This window comes from Atta colombica, unplaced genomic scaffold (genome assembly GCF_001594045.1).
Source record: "Atta colombica isolate Treedump-2 unplaced genomic scaffold, Acol1.0 scaffold164, whole genome shotgun sequence".
Classification (NCBI taxonomy): domain Eukaryota; kingdom Metazoa; phylum Arthropoda; class Insecta; order Hymenoptera; family Formicidae; genus Atta; species Atta colombica.
In genome coordinates this window covers 1365425-1372987 of record NW_017259255.1, presented here as the reverse complement: position 1 = coordinate 1372987, position 7563 = coordinate 1365425, and positions in this window count along the sequence as shown.

Here is a 7563-nt window from a genome sequence, read left to right as displayed (position 1 = left end):
TATATAATCGTATACAAAATACACGTTCATACATCTCTTTTTTTTTTATAAAATTACTTTTTAACAGAAATAATAATAGTAATATGAAAATTTAAAAACTTAAAAATAATTAAAGGATTACACACATCACATTATCGTTTCAGCAAAAAAAAAACAAGTTTGGAAAAATGTAAAAAAATTGCTCAAACACAATTACATATAAGTAATTTTTTTTATATTTCTTCAAACTTGATTTAAAAAAAAATAAATAGTATAGAAATTACCTTTTTAATTATTTTTAATGTTTTCACATTACTATTATTATTTCTATCGTACAAAAAGTAATTTTATAAAAAAGAGAGAGGCATGGACATATTTCATATATGATTATACATATTTATGGATATTTATGTATATTTATACATATTCATGAATGAAAAACTTTTCACTGAGTGGATATAAATTTAACAGTGCATGTACAATAAATTCTATATAATAAAGAGGTATTCAGGATTAAGTTTATTCCAATCTGTTATTATTTATTCATTTTAAGGCAACGGATGTATCGAATGCTGTATATATAGTATATATAGTATATATAGTATATCCATATATATTTAATAAATTGATTTAATAAATAGATAGATGTGCGTCTATAGATATATAGTAATTAATAAAATTACCACACATCTGTTACCTCAATAAAAACATTAATTTATCACTCACCAATCCGATGCGCAACAGCAGAGTTATATCAATAACGTCGCTACGTGCGATGATTCTGTAACAAAAAGAATAGGAAATCCAAATTAAAACAGAATAAAAAAGTTAATCAATATTTCAAAAAAATATTTACTAAATGCAAAATTCTTTTGAAAATAAAATCATATAATATTCAAAATAATTTTTATAAGCATTGAATTTTTTAATTCACCATTCAGTTATATTTATAAAAACAATTATACATTTTCTTAAAAATACATGTTTATAAAGTTTCAAAATAATTTTAAAATAATCCTTTTATTCTAATTATTATTTTTAAATTATTAAGATGAAACTATTGAAAAATAAATTTAAAAGAAGAAGAATACAGATGTTACATAAGTAAAAAATAATATTTATCTCAAGGCTCCGCCGGTCTCCGCCTGATCTCCTCCTCCTCTTAGAATAAGGTTGACATCCTTTCGCACAGGACACTCGCGTAAAATACTCGCGAATAATCGCGCGCGGACTATAACTTGAGTCTGATAACTTAAACGGCACTCTCAAACGCGCGACGCGACGAACCGGCTGCGATTCATTCATTTTCAAGTAAATCGGCGACGAGGGTACGTTAGCTTCCCCGTTGTTGGATTTTTACACGAAGAGAACAATTTTACTCAAGTATCTAAAAATTTATCTAGAAGAATTCTAGAAATATCATTCAGATAGATCCGAAAATTTTTAGGTACTTGAGAAAAACCGTTCTTTTCATGTAAATATTCTCTGGGTACTGAGTCTTCCCACCACATCAAGGTCACGTACCCGTGAGAGGGAAGGTAGTCTGAAAAATGTAATATATGTAATTATTATTTATATTACTATACAATTATTATGCAATCTTAACTTAACTTTAGAAATGTTAACTTTTAGAAACGAATGTCAAACACACGTCTGCAATTCATTATCATTGCGAAATAAATTCAGAGCGGATAAAAGAGGTTGAATCTTTTATTTATAGATGATGTCTGTAATAATGATTAGAGTCAATGAAATGAGCTAGAGATTAATAAAAAAGAGAAATGTTTTTTTTATTATCGATAAATAGTTTCAAAGTTACGGAAGTTACGGTAGAGTGATAATAGAGGGTAAAAAATGGTGAAGGTAGAATGGATCGACGACTTACGGAGAAGCCGCGGAGTATTACTGCCTATCGCAATACGAAAGGATTGGTATATATTTCTAAAAAAATGTTTGGACACAGGATATTGGAGTGGCGAGAAACCAAAATGCGAATATAAATAAATTACCAATATCACATTTTTGAAATCTAAATTGGCAACAGATTACTCAAAATAAACTTAATCCCATTAATGTTACGAATTGTTTATTTTACCCGTCGAGGAAAAATACAATGAAAAATTAATTCATGATTGTTGTTTGTATCACAGTAGCCAGGAATGAGATAGCAGAACCTCAAGTTGTAGGCACAAGCGTTGGCATCGGAGCTGGTGTCATTATCTTTATATTAATTATAGTCTCGGATTTTATCTTAGGCTGTGAGTATTTCTCGAGATAATATGCACATTTTGTTCAAAACATTTACGAATTATATTCGTAGACGAAATAAAAAAAGCTATGCCAGTCAAAAATACCGAAAATGTTCAAGCCGTGGAACGAAAGGAGGATCAAAACGCCTCCGTAATGTCTTACGCGACATTGAATGACGGCACACATAATATCATGTACGTCTCCGAGGATGGTTTCTACGATAATCCGTACAGTCTAGGTGGCAATGCGTACAGGTAAATCACAACTGTGCAAAACAATTTAAAGAGACGCACCAATTTGGTTCATACACTGTAGAAAAGTATGTAAAATTACATGAAGAATGATGTAAAAATAATATGTGGAAATATATAAAATTGTGTTTTTTTAATAAAAATTAATACTTTTATTTCTAATTGTGTAATAAATAAATTTTTATGTTTGACAGAAAATTACACAATAATAATAGTATATTTTATAATTTCTATAAAATTTTTATAAATTTTTGTGATATCATATAACATAATATATAATATCATAATATTTATATTTTTATACATATCAATAAAATAACTTAAGAAAAATTTTATGAAATTCGTTGGCGAATTAAAATATAAAGATTTCTATAAATTTAACTTTCATTGTAAATTTACTTTCGCCAATTGTTTAATTACTATAAAATATAAAAAATATATATATCAAAAAAAATAATGTTATTTGTAATAAGTTATGACTTTACGCATTTATAAAGATACATCTTTAATAATGAATCCTAAAATTCCATTATAATTGTTGTAATTTTACGTGTAATTTTTTTATAATGTAAAATCTACAATGTAAAATTATTAAACTGTATTAATTGTGAAAGCAGGAATTGCGACTTTTTTTCATGAGAGTATTCATATTAACATTGCGTTTTTATGACTCGTGTGTGATATATCATTCGTACAGACAAATAGCCGTGCCATTCTTCTTCACATTTCTTTTTGAAAAGTATAATCGTTAAAAATGCTAGATATAATACGAAAGTTATATTTTATGAATATTCATATAATACGATTGCTAGTATGATTAATTATTCATAAAGTTTCGTAATATATTTAGTATTTTTCGCAATTACGATTCAAAAAGGAATATAAAGAAGAACGGCACGTACACGGCTACTTGCCTGTATGAACTTCGGTAAGGGAATGATTGCACGATAACTACGCGTAAACATGACGCGCTGCTTCGTGCCACCCCGTGCCTTCCCCTTCAAGGTCGCGCGCCGCTCATTTAACTGTCGAAATATTACCGTTAACATATATTACAAAATTAGTAAAATAATCTCTCTCATTTTTTATATTTTAATATTCGTATACGTTTTATATTTTAATATTCTTCGATGAATATTACACGATGTTTTATTATACGATTTATGTTTTAGTTCTTGAATTCGTTACGCGCATGACTCACCTATATTTTAAGCCGGTACTCATAGTCACAGCTTATATTCAAGATTGTCTTAAGTTCAATTATAAGAAGTCACGAATCAGAGGGCCGTATTAGCGTCTTAAGACATTATTTAAAACAGTCTCGAAATAAGAACGGACTATGAATATCGCCCTTAGATATCTCTAATTTATACATATATCTGTAAATGTATAATATGAATTCTATTTATATCCATTATTATATTTAGTCCAAATTGTTTTATAATTTAAAAAATGTTTACGTTTATCTTTATTTAAAAAATGTATAACTTATTATTCAACTTTATTTAAATGTAAATCACCAAAGAGAGTAATAAAGATTGAAATATTTTCTATAATTCTTAGTACACACCTTAGTTTTGAGCAACATTACTATTTGGATATCCTTACGTAATTAATCATCAATCCGCATTCGTGAATATCTAATTTTCGTAGATTAATGCGCGACACCCGGAACGATCGTACCACACGTTCGTCTCCCTCCGCAGTCGCCGAGCGAATGCCGAAGTGATGACGTAGTCAACGTAGTCATCGCGCCGCGCTCCCCCCTTCCCTTGCTTGTCGCCGCGCGACTCTTCCCCTCGCTTTTTGCCGGGCGCCGTTTAGATTATACCCAACTACTGCGTATGAAAAATATTAATGGTTTATTCAATTATTCGCATTTTGACAAACGGGTCGTACATTTCGCACTTTGTTTTGTGACATTTCTAGCCCTCGTTAAATCCTATATTATAATATTTGTGCGATTTTTGTAAATGTAATCAATACTAATAAAATTTGCATGCGAGGAGTATTTTTGATATTCTAACATTATGTCCCTATTTTTATTATTCTTTTAAATGATTCACAAATAATTAAATAAAGGTTAATATTCTATACATTCTTCATAAAGATACATGCAAATTTTATTAATATTGCGGAACAATTTGCTCTAAATTTGCGCTAAAATGCAGCTTTGGCTAAAAGTATTAAATATCTTGTCAATCATTATTTAATTTTTTCAACTAAAAAATTTATGACACTATATTATTGTAAATTATTCTGCGTTTTAAAAATTCTTTAAATTTACGTGTAATGCCAATCGTTGCTCGGTAAAATAATTACGACTTATTGAAAATAAAAAATATATAATGAATTTCAGAATTTAAAATCTAAAATCGTAAGAATAGGTAAAAAACTGATAAAATACATATTTTAAATAAAATAGTTATTTAGTATTTATTATTTTAAATAACTACACTTTTGACTTATTTTTTATTTAGGTGTTTTAAATAAATTTCCCAAATATTTTATATTTTTTAATTATTTTAAATAACTATTTAAATAACTCAGTTATTTTACTGAGCCATGATTGACATTATATGTAAATTTCAAGAATTTTTAAACATAATAATTTACAGCAACAGCAGTGTCATAAATTAATTTTTTAGCTGAAAAAATTAAATAATGATTGACAAAATATTTAATACTCTTAGCCAAAGCTGTATTTAGCGCAAATTGTTTCGCAATATTAATAAAATTTGTGTCTTTATATAAAGGATGTATAGAATATTATTAACCTTTATTTAATTATTTATGAATCATTTAAAAGAGTAATAAAAATTGAGACATAATGTTGGAATATCAAATATATTCCATGCACGCAACATAAATATTGATTACAAGAACCGCGCAAATATTATAAAACAAGACTTAACAAGGGTTAGAATGCTACAAAGTAAAGCGCGAAATGTATGACAATACTCGTTTGTCAAAATGCGAATAATTGAATAAACCGTTAATATTTTTCATACGCAATAATTAATTATAATCTAAACGACGCCCGGCAAAAAGCGAGGGGAAGGGTCGCGCGGCGACAAGTAAGAGGAGGGAAGAGTGCGGCGTGGTGGTTGACTGACTACGTCATCACTTCGGTATTCGCTCGGCGACCGCGGAGGGCGACGAACATGGCACGATCGTTCTGGGTGTCGCGCATTAATCTACGAAAATTAGATATTCACGAATTGATGATTAATTATGTAAGGATGCCCAAATAATGTTGTTCAAAATTAAGGTGAGTATTAAGAGTTATATCATGTTTATTACTCTCTTTGATGATTTCCATTCAAATAAAGGCTAATAATAAGTTATACATTCTTCAAATAAAGATAAACGCAAACATTTTTTAAATTATAAAACAATTCAGACTAAATATAATAATGGATATAAATAGAATTCATTTTATACATTTACAGATATATGAATTACAGATATATGAATTAGAGATATCTAAGAGCGGTATTCATAGTCAGAGCTTATATTCAAGATTGTCCTAAGTAATGTCTTAAGACGCTAATACGGCCCTCTGATTCGTAACTTCTTAAAATTGTACTTAAGTCTTGAAATAAGCCGATCTTGAATATAAGCTCTGACTATGAATACCGAGTTAAGATATAGATGAGTTGTGTGTAACGAATTTAAGAACTAAAATGTAAATCGTATAATAAAACATCGCGTAATATTCATCGAAGAATACGTAATAAAACATAATAAAATGAGTAGATTATTTTACTAATTTTGTAATATACGTTAACAGTAATATTTCGACAGTTAGATGATCAGCGCACGACCTTGAAATGGGGGTACGGAGTGGCATGGAGCGCGTCATGTTTACGCGTAGTTACCGTACAGTCATTGTCTTACCGAAGCTCGTACAGGCAAGTACGCGTGTCGCGTGCCGCGTGCCGCTCTTCTTTACATTCCTTTTTGAAACGTAATCGCGAAAAATGTTAAATATAATGCGAAACTTTATGAATAATTAAGCATACTAGCAATCGTATTATGTGAATATTCATAAAATATAACTGTCGTATTATATCTAGCATTTTTACCGATTATATTTTTCAAAAAAAAAATGTGAAGAAGAACAGCACGCAACACGGCTACTTATCTGTACGAGTGGTATCACACACGAGTCATAAAAACGCAATGTTAATATGAATACTCTCATGCAAAAAAGTCACAATTCCTGCTTTCACAATTAATACAGTTTAACAATTTTATTAATTTTTTGTTTTTGTGCACCTTTCGTTATACAATCCGTTTAAAAATTAACCGTAACTTTGGAATTATTTATCGGTAATAAAAGAAAGTTCTCTTTTTTAATTCTTATTTCATTCTAAATTTTAATCATATCTTACAGACATCATCTATGTACAAATAAAAAGATTCAGCTCTTTTATCTGCTCTGATTTTATTTCACGATGATAACGAATTGCAAACGTGTTATTCGTTTCTAAAAATTAACCGATAGCATAGTAATATAGATAATAGCTATATATTATGTTTTTCAGATTATCTTCCTTCTCTCACGGGTACCCTTGACGTGGTGAGAGGACTTAGTACCCAGAGGTATTTACACGAAAAGAATGGTTTTTCTCAAATATTAAAAAATTTTCGGATCTATCTGAATGATATTTCTAGATAAATTTTTAGATACTTAAGTAAAATCATTCTTTTTACGTAAATCCAACGATGGGGAAGCTAACGTACTCTCGTCGTCGATTTATTTGAAAATGAACGAACCGCAACCGGTTTGTCGCGTCGCGCATTTGCATCGGGTGTGCCGTTTAAGTTATCGGACTTAAGTTATAGTGTATACACTGTATAATCGCATGCGATTATAGTGTATTATTCGCGAGTGTTTTACGCGAGTGTCCTGTGCGAGAGGATGTCAACTTTATTCTAAGAGGAGGAGGAGATCTGGAAGAAGCATCATCCAGCGGCAGAGCAATCTTGCGATAAATATTTTTTTTTCTTGTGTAAAATTAACCTTTTTTGCTTGCTTTTAAATCATTTTATTTAATAATGATTTAAAAATTATTGT